This window comes from Poecilia reticulata, unplaced genomic scaffold (genome assembly GCF_000633615.1).
Source record: "Poecilia reticulata strain Guanapo unplaced genomic scaffold, Guppy_female_1.0+MT scaffold_460, whole genome shotgun sequence".
NCBI classification, from domain to species: domain Eukaryota; kingdom Metazoa; phylum Chordata; class Actinopteri; order Cyprinodontiformes; family Poeciliidae; genus Poecilia; species Poecilia reticulata.
This window is the reverse complement of record NW_007615222.1, coordinates 89-13,780: the sequence shown is the minus strand read 5'-3', so window position 1 is coordinate 13,780 and position 13,692 is coordinate 89. Positions and strand designations below refer to the sequence as shown.

The 13,692-nt window shown below is 40.1% G+C and overlaps 1 long non-coding RNA gene across 1 annotated transcript; it reads right to left on the bottom strand.

Moving 5' to 3' along the window:
- Nucleotides 1–18: 18 nt before the first annotated feature.
- LOC103461016 (uncharacterized) lies at nt 19–11,742 on the bottom strand. Its single transcript, XR_533033.2, has 3 exons — nt 9,521–11,742; nt 1,273–1,299; nt 19–442 (listed from the first exon to the last, which is right to left on the bottom strand). It is a non-coding gene; the product is annotated as an uncharacterized LOC103461016 (long non-coding RNA).
- Between the last annotated feature and the right edge of the window lie 1,950 nt (nt 11,743–13,692).

Below are 13,692 nucleotides of genomic sequence, written 5' to 3'. Positions count from 1 at the left end.
TATATATATAGGTCCTGATTCTTTTATTGTTCTTCTGGCTTCGAAGTGAGATAGGAGTCTTAAGATGGCTCCCGTATGGAGAACATTTTGTCTGAGTAGTTGTACAACAGGCAACAGGTAGAGCAAGAAAACGGGAAGAAATGCTTTGCTGCACTTCAGCGTCATTTCCCTGAGTCACTGTGGTCCGGAGAAACCATCGTCCTGCCTGGATTTTTAACCACAGTCGTTAATGTCGCTGGCTTAGTCCGGCAGAGATTGCACTTTGCCATTTGTTGTCCGTTAGCACAGTTTTATTCTTCCTTTAGATGTCAGAGACTGCAGCCATGGAGCACAGGCAGGCACTGAGGACAGATGAGTCAGGTGATCAGCGGTAAGAGGATGGAGATGAGGAGCGGAAGAGAAGTGGTCCTCAGTGAGACAACACTGCTGCGAGGTTTTGATCCTAGAGCAGAGGAGAACATTATGAATATTTGTTTCTGTAAGAAGTACAACCAAAAATGCCTGAATACAAGTTTCCTTCTTCTGAATCGGTCTGGAGATTTGGAATCACGTATAGACCTTTTTTTTTTTCTTTTTTTTTTGCCACAGGACATTATTATTCTTCATAAGTTTAAACTTGACACCAATTTAAAACACAACACCGATTTAAACACAGTCTGTTAACTACCTCACACTGGAGCTCCAGTTTGTGTCTGAGCTCCCATGTGACTGCATTCGTTTTGGGGCTCAACAAGTAGATAACCAACAGTGCCTTGAAAAGTGATTCGTACGCCTTCATCTACACCACATTTGGTCATGTGACAACCACAAACCTCAGCATACTTATTGAAACTTGCCAACATTGATATAGTGGATAATTGTAAAGTGGAGAGCAGCCAGTCTCTCTCATGAATTCCCATTTGGATCTGGATATGCTGCTGGAAGGTGAACCTCCGCAGCAGACTCAAATCTTTTCCAGCCCCTAAAACGAGTTTTCTTCCAGGATTGTTCTGCATTTTGTTCTATCCATCACCGTCGACCACCTCCATTATCCCAGCTGAAGTGAAGCACCTCCACAGCATGATGACTGCGCCATCTGAACGACATGTTTGTAACAGACCCGTGTCTGACTTGCGGTTCTACAAACAAGTTGTGGATCTCTGAGTTACCTTGGATCCACAAATTTGACATGCAGGTTTTAGCTCAGTACAGAAAAATATATAGATGTACATATGTTACACTGATCCACAATCTACAGAAAAAAAAAATGTTTTAAAAGAATTTACATCTCACCTTGTATTCGTTTTGAGCCCTCTGATGCTGCAATAAGCAAGAGAAGAAAGAGTTTAGATCAAGTTGAGGCATGGAAACAAGATGCTGATTAGTCATTTTTGCATGTGTAACCTTCTCAATAAAAGTGCTGCTTTGTGTAACAAAAAGAACAAGAAACAGACAAATGACCAGGAGAAGGTATTTACCATTACTCAAAGACCAACGCCATGAAAAATGGGTACTGACTGACTGTGCAACCCTAAATATGTCCCCTATGCAAATTTTCTTAAAGGTCGTACAGAAAAAAAAAAAAAGCTTGGAAAGCATGGCAACAGGAAAAAGATAGTGTTATGTAAATTAGAATGACTAAGAATGATGGAGATTATACCGAGAGGGATACAGGAAATGGGAAAATGCAAGAAAATTCAAAATGACAGCCGAAACCAAGAAGTGGACAGAAGATGAAAGGTAGAGCGGTGAAGACTCGAGTGAGAAAGTAAGGTGAAAGAAGAAAAGAAGGTTCGAAAGACTGAAACAAGGTCAGGCAGGGAAAAGGGAGGGAAAGAATAAGACAGGATAAGGGGGCATTTGTGTCTGGGCGTCACTTTCTCAGCAGGTGGGTAGGGGGTACTGAAAGGAAATAATGGAGGGAGAAGTGGAGGACTGCTATAATGGAGGAATAGGGAGCTGCTGTTAAGAATGAAAACGGGGAAAAAATACCAAAAAAATACTGGTAGAAAGGAAAAAAAAAAACCTCTAAAATTTCTCTGAAGCAGAAAACTGCCTAATATTCCAAAGCAACGATGGAGGGGTCAGAAGGCACGGATAAGACGGCACAACTGGTTCTTAAATCAATCTCTGGCCTTGAACTCACCTCTGACAACCCATAAGTCAAACACCTAACCGTGCACACGCGAACACACTCAAAAGCCGCAGCCTGGAAAATAAGGTGTGTATCAATGACCTCGGAGAACCAACCGCTGATCCATAACCCGATAAGCCTTCCTCAGAGCGTCTGAACAACACGCGGCTCCGCCCGACATGAAGCCAAATTACTCTCAAGTTGATATAGCTAACAGCCATCAAGGGGTTAACGAAGCATTAAATAGCATGCTATGTCACAGCTTAGTACTGAGCTTCTGCAAGTGTGCATCGATGTGAGCAGGAGTGTTTGTAAGGTGAAGCAAACGGTGCCGAAAAAACTGTTGCAATGTAATTGTTAAAAAAAAAAAAACATCCGTCTTATACGCAATTAACAAAAAGCTAAAACACAGAAAAATTGTGAATATTTTAGTTAGTCAACGTTGCACAATTTATCAATACAATTAGCAACAGGAAAAAAAAACACATTACATTAATAAAAAATATCTGCATTATTTGTATTCACCATGTACCACATGAAATTATGGGGAAAATATTTTTAAATTCTTCAGCTGATGATGCATCTTAAAAAAAATATATATATATAAAAAATCGCACAGTTTACAAATAGAATATAATTGAGACAAAATAGTAAAAAAAATATTACTACACTGAAAGTCTGCATGTATACTGAAAGCAACACAATAACTGTACCACTTTCAATCAAGAAAAAAAAACAATCTTTGGAGAAATGTGTCTTCTGTCGACAATTTATCGGTGCCACTGATTAAACAAGACAATATAAAAATCAGCAAGAAAAAAAGCCAAGTAATTACTACATTAAATACAAAACTGAACAGCCAGAGTCAGAGAATCCCACAAACAATCTCAAGTAAAAACATTATTGCTGTATTCAATAAGAGTTACATTTTACAGAAACTGCATATTTATCAATGTGATGTTTTAAAAACGACAAAGAAAACAAGACAAACTAAACAGTTCACACATTAAAATTCCACAAAAAAGAAAAATAAGTAATAAGTTGAAAATGTTTAACTTTTGAATTTTTTCTACTCAAAACATATCTCAAGCTCGCAAATTCTAAACATTTGTAGAATTTTTAGAGAATTTATTTGTACTTGGATAAAAAAAATAAATAAAATACACACACAAAAAAAACCAAACAAAATTGAAGGTCGTATGTCTGGAATTAGTGATACAAATAAAATCGGGACAGTTTTTGTTGCGATTCATAATTAAAAAAATTATTTAAAACTTCTGAGTAACTAAGTTTTTAATTAAATCGCTGTGAAATCAACGGGCGTTTCATTCGCCGTCGAGTCGAAAACAAAGTTTGCCGTTTTCAGATGCCTTGCGTTTACTCGGCTGTGGGTGATGTGCGTGTTTTGATCCGGCTTTAATCACATCATTTGCGCAAAGAGCTGAACTTCGACGGCTCTCGTTTTTGTGTTAACATCATCATCTTAGTCATGGCGAACTCTCCCACAAAATGGAGTCCACGGGGGCGTGACTGCAGAAAAAAAAAAAAAAAGCACGCTCTCCGCAGTGCAGTCTGAGGCATGCTGCATGTGTAACTGCACATGGACAGCCGTGGCAAAGTGCGCATGTGCCTCCGCGAGTGAGTGTGTGTGTGTGGCGGCGTTTATGTGGGTGTATGCAGAATGCACCACTGCAGAGACAATGTTCCACCATTCCACCTCTCCTCGTGCCGCCATTTTACACACATAGGCACTAATGCTAACTAACGTAAATAAAATCGTTGTACAAAAATCGTGGGAAAAAAATTTAATGAAATTAAAAAAATCAGCGTGGAATTTCAGACGCAAATCGCTAAAAACGGTAAAAAGTTCAAATTTGGGTCTTGAGGTTCAGTTTGAGTTTTGTCCACTGGGTTTCAGGCGTACAAAGAGCAGAGGGCGGTGAGAAGGAGGGCAAGGATTCAAGAAATTAAAGGCAACCAACCGCCACCCCCCCCACCCCCCATCCGACACCCCCCAAGAAAAGAAAAAGAAAAAAAAAAAACTCGAAAAAGAATGCGAGGCAAAATGGTGACGCTCTGCAAACTGAAATAAATGTAATAGACTGCTCACAGCGGGACAATGACTAGAAAAAAAAAAGGAAGTGAGACGAAGTGGGAAGGGGAATCAATTAGGGAGAGATGGAAGTTGGTCTGTAATGGTTTCTCACAGTGGGACGGCGGGGAAAGAGGAAGCCGGAGAGAGGCAGAGCAACTCGAGGAGCCAGAGAGATAAACACACCGGGAGGGGGTTTTAAGGAGAAGATGCAGAGTAAAAAGGTAAGTATGGAGTAGGAGGTGAAGCGAGCTTGAGGAAGATGCAATAGAAGGCTGTGGGGTATCAGAAATTTCACGACAACAATTCGGGGCTTCATTTTTGTGATGCAACAAGAGCTTGAGGACCTATCAGACATCGTTTTTTTGTTTTGTTTTCCCAAGCGCGATTTGAGATAGCATTGCGTTACAAAAAAACTAACTCGCTCCCGTATAAACATCAAGCTGTCGTGCTTCACGATATTTCAGGAAAAAAGAAATAAAAATCAAAGAAACGAATCCGCCATCTGTATTACTGACAAATTAGAGAAATCGAGAGACGGGTTAGAACTCACTGACCTTGGAGCAATGACAAACACACCTGATGGACTCTCTCATCGTCACCTCTGTCCTTCACACTAACCGCTAATTAATTTAAACCCCTCACGACGGGGTTATCCCCAAGTGGAAATGCATACAAGCTGGTTTTTGAAGAAGATGGGGGGGGAAAAAAAAAAAAAAAAAAGTGAGGAAGGGAGGAGCACGGTTTGAAGTCTAGATAAGAGGCGTTTGCTGAAGGACAGGAGCTGCCATCACCGACGGCCACACAGGCGTCTAATGGCATGCCCTGCTGCCATGCTACCTGTCAGATAAAAGGGAACCAAGTCAGGAAGGAAGCAGGGAATAAGCGGGAGCTTTTACCACAGGGGAACAACACAACAACAGCAAGTGGACAGACTGCAATACATCGCCTCCAACTCTCCTTCATCCCCGCTCTCATCCATCTACTTCACTTTCCTCTCGCCGGCCTCGTACACGTTTATCCCAACGAGGCTCGCCGCACAGCCGGCGCGCGACAGAGATGGAGCGAAGCTGGGAAAAGGGAGAAAGGGAGCTGGTGGAAAGCGGTACGACGGATGCAGAGGTTCGACAAAGGGAAGGTGGCAAGGCGGAGTCTGAGGGCACGGAGGAGGATGTCTGAAAGACTGCTACGGATGGGGCCTAGATTAGTTTTGCTCCAGTAGCGAACGATCATAAAAAAACGAGGAAGGGAGGAGAGAGCTGAAGAGACAGAGAGAAGGGGGGGATTAGTGCCACTTCAAGAATGACAGAAGAGTGAAGAAAGAATGAAAGCGAGGAGGTTGGAGATGAGGAGGAGGTGGGTGGAAGTGGAGGTGGGGAGTTAAAAGACAAGGAGACGCAGATCCTAAAATTTAGTCGGGATTAGTTTTGGTTAAGGAATAGGATGAGAGGCAGAAGGAAGAAAAAAAAGATGAGGCAAGGAAACAGAACACAGATGTGTGCATGTCTTTGTAGGTAGAACTGTTTCTACTCTGAAGTCAAAGTGATTTTAGAACTGAAAATGAAATGCATGTGTGCATGCTGTGCCAAGAATGCAGAATTCGAGTGATTCCTACAATTTCTTTATTACCTTTGGCACTGATGAACGGATTGGGGAATACAGTCAGAAGGTCAGGAATACATTAGCCTTTCCTCAGAGAAGTGAGCTATCTGATGTAGTTGTAATTAATGGGAGCCAGATAATTAACAAACTTAAAAAAAAATAAATAAAAAATCCATCAGATTTTACTCTGGTAATAAAGTAGCAAATTACCTCCCAACTGACGTCGCGCCTGTGATGACATTTCAGAGTTTATTTGTAAGGACATGGCGCAATCTCATTTCTTGTCAAAGTGCTTCTCGCGACGCGTCACGCAGTTGCCGTCTGTGTCTCTCGTGAAATAAGTTTATGCCAAGACTCATAAAAGTAGTTCTCGAGTTGCTGCCCTGTTGTGTTGATGAAGTCAGTCAGGACAAAAGTTGTCAGGCTGCCCGATAATACACTTTTAAATTGTTATCTGGCAGTATTCTGGTTCCTTTGCGGCAAAAACTATTCGTGACAAAGTGACAGAAATGATACGACACAGTAAGCTCAATGAGACCAACTGGCTGCCAAGAATACAAAAGTTGCCATCTGGCACCCAGACAACACTCGGATACAACGGCACTGAAAAAGTGTTCACTACTTTTCTTTTCTTTGTGAAAGATTGTGTGCCACTAGTTGTCGTTATCCACATTATCCAGGCGAGAAAATGGCAGAGATGGAAAGTGGGAGGACATGCAGCGAAGGTCCCGCAGGTTTGGGACGGAACCTGGGATAGCTGTGTCGAGATCCAATTGCCTCTGAATACGGGGCGGGCGCCTGCTGCACCACACCGTCACTACCTTTAAGAAATATATAGGAGCATTTTTTGGTAAATGGTAGAAGAAGAAACTGTGCCAGACGAAATAAAAATCGAATATTAATCACAACATGAGCTCCAACTGATGCTAAAATTACAGTCTGCTTGACAGCGTTAAAACCTTCCTAAGCTAAATAGCCATTTCACAGCTTCTTTGGGAAAAAAAAAAAAATCTAAATCTAAAATTCTACAACCATGGATATTTGTATCCATGCTTTAAGCTTGGTAACCAATTTATAAAGCTGATTTTGAATCGCAAAGAAGGAAGTTCGTTCTTGTCCTGTCCGCTAATAAAGATGTCGATGAGCAACTCTGACAACTCTTAGTTACGAAAGCCCCCCCAAGAGCCCTGCGCCGCTTTTAAATAGCAACTATCCGGTAGCAACTGGGGTACTTTTCTGAAGTAAGATAAGGTGACAAGAGTAGCAGATAAGATGTGTCAGCACTTTCAGATTTCACACACTGGCTAATAGTTTGTCACCAGTGAAGGTAAAGTTGGCGCCAAACTGCCTGACAACAGTCGGTTACAAAAGCAGCGAAGAAGCCTCCAAAACGTGAGTCTGGCCGAATTTGGTCTTAAAGAAAATGACAGAGAAACAGATGAGACAAAGAAAGCACTGTGAGATTATCCAAATAATCATGCGAAAGCTGACTCACACTGATCGAACTTCTGCCAGAGATTTTAGGATATTTGTGAAAGCAAAATTACTACACTTTCTAAGCTTTGTTGGCCATTAGTGCCACATTAGAATTAGACAAGCATAAATACAATATTTGGACTGATCAAATCTGAGCGAGATGCTGATTACTCTCTTTGAAACGCAGGTTGAGATTAGCAAAACTTTTACTGTAAAAATTTAATTGTTTACCCAAAAATTATTGTTAAAATTGTTTCTGGTTATTCTGAGCTCCCATCACATTCAATGTAAGATACATTTAACATTTTCTCCAGTTTGTACCCAATTATGTTTGAAAATAAGAAAGTTGGGGTTTTACATTCTCACTAAAATTTAGGTAAAAGTTCCTATTGTTCTCATAACCACAATGTATTCTACATCCCTATTAGTGTTAGCCAGAGCTTAATTATTTAAATCATCAATGGTAAAGTTGGCATTTGCCATCATTTGCTATCCCTATCAGGATTACCTACCGACATCGTTTAGCTACATATTTAAACTGTAAATTCAAAACAAAAAATATTGGTGAACTTAAGAATAAAGACGAGAGTAAATACCACAACATACAGTTAGTATATTGTATACTAATGTAGATTATTAACTGCAAAGTGACACTGTTAATCTTCATTCTACTTGTAAAAATAAATATTTTTATTTCCTGAAAAATGTTGCTAAATTGTCAGCTTGTTCCGATCAGACCAATTTTTGTGTTTGGTCTCATGAACCTACAGGAGGCAGCTCTATCATTACACCCAAATTCGAGGTGAAAGGAGGTTTATTTCTTTCACAGTTTGTATTTTTCCCCTTTATTCATTTAAACTATATCAGTGTTTGTTAAACAACTTTCCAGCCAGTTTCACTGAAGAGAGAGAGAGAGAAAAGTGTGTTAGTTCAGTCTGGGACAGCACAACAGGCCCCCCTGCAGACAACGCAGGGATGGGAACTGGGACAGACGTCTCAGACACGCATGCGATGCTACGTACACACTCGGATACGAGTCCAACTGCCAAAGATTGCACGCAAAGGCCCATAGACTCGCACACACAAAGCGTAGCAACAGCAACAGAAAGAAAAAAATGGTCCACACACCGAGCACCGTACAGGGATTCCCACAGTGACTGGGCAACATTCCCAACCGGAATGGGCAGCTCACTGGACTGGAAGACTAACATTACTCCAGGCGGGCTCTGGATTAGATCAACTCTGGGAATTTCACACTGAGAAAGGGCGATGGGGAGTGGGTGAATGAGGATGACATGCAGGTAAAAAAAAGAAAAAAGAAAGACGACTGGTTGGATAAGATTTAAACGAATGTGATGCTCAAAAAACCCAAAACAAAATATTAATTTAATTTGTTCTAAATGCAGACCAGGCATTTAGTTTTGAACAAATCTGCTTTAAGACAAACATCACATGTTCCAGCTGTTGTAAAACTAACAAGTACATTCAGTTATAATATATTTTTTATTCGATACATAGACCGAGGCAATATCATTATAATAAAAAACTGAAGCTTTATTGAGTAAAAATTTACAGTTCAAATTTTTTTTGGCATTCTTCTACTTATAGATTCTGCCGTTTATCTGATATATTTATAGCTAATATTGGATAGTAAATTAGTCAGGCTATCTGCTGAGGTAGCCAACCTGCAGTCATGTTCTTAACAGGCTGCTGTACTAAAACTGTACATTCAAAACTGAGTTATCTTACAGTTTAGTTCCCACAAATGACTGTTTGCTTTCTTCAGCTGCCAAGTACTTCCAAATTGACAAATTTGACTTTGTTGTAAGAAAAAAAGGAAAACAGTTTTGCAGCTGCAGAAACTCCAGCTACTAGTTTTTGCTCATCAAGTTAAAAGAACTTAAATCATAAACATGGTATAGTGGAAAAGTTTAGGCATTTCAAAAATGTATTTATTTATTTTTTTAAAAGCTGTAACTTGGTGTGGATTGATTCAGGAAAGTAACCAATGCTCAGCAAAGAGTTAACTTCATAGTAGTTTTCATTTAGAAAAAAAAAGAAAGAATACTACAAGGTTAAAGATAGAAAGCAGCAAAAAGCTCAGTTGTGAGTGGCAGTCTGAACATCATTCTATACTCCCAGACACGATAGTAAAGATGCGAGAGGCAGAAAGAAGAGTCTGTTGGTGTACAAAGAGGAAGGCATGAAAGAACAGATGAAAGGATGAGTGTACTCACTGGGCTCACAGCATATTGTGACACGCATCTTCATGCATGGCAGAGGAGGGCCTTCATCTGTCGGCAGAGCTGCAGAGAACAAGAGTCAAAATAAGGTGTAAATAAGCTACTTACTCATCAAACAGTTTGGAATTCAGGATGCCAACATGTGGAATATTAAAAGACAAAAAAATTCCTGCACGGAGCAAAAAATGATTCCAGAAAGTCTATTTAAAGGATCTCTTGCTCCAATACGATGCGTGCAGAAAAGCTTAAGAGCAGACGACCAGTTTTTCCACTTCAACATTATCCGAGCAACATCTTTCTGTTGCACACCAAATATCGCACTTATCCTCGCGGCTAAGTAAAAACAACAAAATGCACCACAGAGACGTGCCACCATTAGAGAGGAGCTGCTCCCCATATCGATGCTGATCATGGCTCACTCGGGAATAAAAGTATCCTGATAGATGCTTCACCTGTCACCGCATTGTTGCTTTCGGTAAGCAAATTTGTATGAAGCCCCAGTTAATGTGCTTTGTCTTAAAACTATTCTCAAACAGCTGCTAAATCGGAGACACGTAATAAGAAACACTCCAGATAATTTGTTTCCCTGTTGCATAGGAATGCAACAGGGAAACAAGAGGGGATGACATGCAACAGAAGGTCATCCCCAAAGTCAGGAATCAAATCCAGACGGTTGCAATGAGGTCGAATAGCCTCCTTTATATGAGGCGGTCGGTCTACGACTAGAACACGCACCGCTCCACACAATGTGCTTTTCTGATAAACATATGTCAGTGAAGTTAGATTTCAACGGTTATTCAAGCTATCAATTCAAAAGAGCTGCAACATGTTAGAAGCACATGATATTGTGCAATATTGTCAAAGATCAAAAACGGCTTGTTCTTTTACTTTTGCATCTCCCCACCATTTTAGAAGCTTTTAAATCCTGACGACTAAAAGCTACTACAACGGCGTCGCTTTCTACGCAATTTGGTGAATTCAAAAATGGTTTTTTTTTTGTGGATCAAAATGTGAAGAAATCAAGCTTTTCATGAATACAAAAATAGTATCATTCAACATCTATATATCACTTGTTTATTTGGACGAAGGACATTAACAGACAAGCAGGGAGGAGCGATGCAGAATTAAAATCCAATTACAATATTTTGTGGCATTTGTGGAAGTGCCAAGAGAAGTGAGGATAAAATGTAATTAAAGAATTACATTTTGTTTGTGAATCTATCAATCTGAGCCATACACAAAGAAAGAATTGTGTAAATATATAAACACATCAAAAAAGCCATTTGTCTACAAATATTGCACTGCAAGTTTGCATTAAAAATACATCATCAACGTTTTTCTTGCCACAGTCATTCTGACATTTTTGATACCCGAGTGCGAATAACTTACACCATCTAGCCAGCAATCCATTTTCTACCTATCAAAAGGAAACCAAGATATCACTCTCCCCATTAACATTCTTCAGCTGGTTCTGCGGATCTCGAGGCGTTTTAAAATCCAGATGAGATCGATAGTCCCTTCAGTGTGTTCTGGGCCCGCCTCGGGGTGTCACATGTGAAAATCTCACATGTGTTGGCAGGGTGACTGGGAGGCATCCTCCTCAAATGCCTGATGAGGATGCCTCCGGGTTACCCAGCTCCTTTGAGGAGCAGCAACGTTACTCTGAGAGCCCTCAAGATGTCCACCTGCATTACTGCAAACCGTTCTGGATCCACTTCCTGTTCTACCTACCTTCACTCCCTCCCTAGGAACCAAGGCTTAACTGAGTTTGCAGGTACATTTTCCCAACTTCATTCCCATCTACCTTTTCAAACCCCCATTTGTTATCAAACCCCACTATTTTCATTGAGGCGTTTGATTTACTCTCATTTTGACTCCTTCCCTAGATCAAATTGTCTTTAGAGACACTACCAGAGCCCGAAGCCTTGGATAATGTACACATGGAGCCAATATTTAGTTTTATACCTCACTAATTGAGAAACTCCTGTTACATTAAGGATTATGGAGTACCTATTACTTCATAATTAAATATCGGAGCAAGACCTGGAGAAACTCCTGTTAGTTTATAAATTGCGGAGTATTTAGCATCCCAGAACAAGAATCAAGCACCGTGAACAAACATTTAGCTTTTGTTGCTTCTACCCTGACCTTTTAGTTTCTTGGCTTTGTTTTTTTGTTGTTGTTGTCGTTTGTATTTTCTTCTAATTCATGTAAAGAACTTTGAACTGCCTTGTTACTGAAAATTTGCTATATAAATAAAATTACCCTTACATGTTGAAATTTAAGAGCCTACCAAGTATTGTAGCTAATCAGTGCTATTTGACTGAGGCAATGCACATATACATGTTCAGATGGTGTGATTCATTATATTATGCAATTATAGAACGAGTTCATACAAAGAACTTAAACTAGCTTGCAAAAACATTTTTGTGGCCCATCCAGTACCACTAATTGAACCCAAATAGTACGAATATCAGCCTCAGGGGATCCACATGAAAATGGTTCAGATTCTTTATAAAGCCTCAAAGAAGCTCAGGAGAAACGTGGCGTGTATACGTGGAGTTTGAGCAACAAAAAGCTATCCGTGGAAGGCATGGGTTTTCCAACATCCTCCTGTCTCTCAAGTAATTATATTTAATAACAGAGAAAATCTCTGCAAGCTATTAGACTCGCAGATGACAACGGACTCACACAGAGATAATTGATGAGATGGGTCCTTCTCTGACACACACCACTTACGTGAGTTTATTTAATCAAAAAGTGAAGAGCTGGTCAATTTGATTTGCAAAGTCATGTTACTCCCCTTCTTTGTGGCTTAAATGCAACTTCTGCCTGAAGTCAATCAGCAGCCTTTCCTGCTGTGACCTGAAGGATCCACCCCGAGTAACCGTCAAAAACCGGCTCTTTCTCAGTTACATCAGTCGCCAGGAATGACGCACTGAAAGCTGCAGACACTTCCGACAGCACATTGGGAATCACTTTTATGCACGGCTGTAAATATTAGACATTTCTCCACATTATTTAAAGCCACACTCATGAATTTATGCATGACACCAGAACATGTGGCGCTCCTGATGCCTGTACCCATCTATCTTTTTCATCCCGGCCTTTTCCTTTACAAGATACTGCATATTGAAATCTAAGAGCGCTAATTGAAAACCTTCTGCAACTTTACAATCGAGTAAGCCCAGAAAGCCGCAGCGGGACCCCTGCTGTCAGCCTGAACAACACTGCATCACTGAAACCAAGCACTTACAGCAAAGACACTTCAACTATAATAAAAACTGATTACATAAATGTGCTTTTGTAGTCACCAGATTGTTTAATTTTGCGTCATAATCAAATAATCTAACATTCTTTCAGGGCTTCACAGACATTTCAGAGCTCATACCATCAGCAAATAAGTTCAAGTGCTTTGAGAGGAGGTGCACAATATCTTTTACTGGAGTTCTGGATTGTATATAATACTGTAAAATCAAATAAACCTACCTGTGTGTTATTGTTAAAGTGTTTGTACTAGGAAAAACACTTTTAAACATTGAAAATGACATGTCTTAGTCTGTTTTTATGCATATATATGTATTCTATACAGTTTTCTGCTGCAAGTTTCTTCATGTTAAAAAGTAGCTGTTTTTCATTGCCGGCACCCACTGCTTATTTAGGACTAACGGTTATATTGAGGAAAGATTCAATGCAACCAGCTGATCTTCTTTTGAAAGCATTTTACTAATTTATCAATCAATTTATCAAACTTTTTTTTCCCTTTTAAAACAAAGTCCTGATGTCTAGATTAAATGTGCAGAGGAGCCCAGTGTGGAGTTTTCACAGTCAGTGAGGATTTGTGGGACCGTTTTATAGCTGCTGTTGTCGGTTCATGAAGTCCAAAGTCAGCACTTTATGTTTCCATCTGCTGATAAACTTTATGGGGATGGTGATTTAATTTTTCAGCAGAGCTTTGCACCTGCCCACACTTCCAGAAGTACCGACAACTGTGTTACTGACTTATGGCATCGCTGTGCTTCGCTTGGACTAAATCAAACCTCACTCAGGATCTCTGAGGTTTTCTCAATAGCAAGATGAGACAATCCAGAGCCAACAATGCAGAAGAGCTAAAGGTTGCTGTTAAATAGGAAGTAAATTACTTTTTCATAGCGTTTTGTTTCATC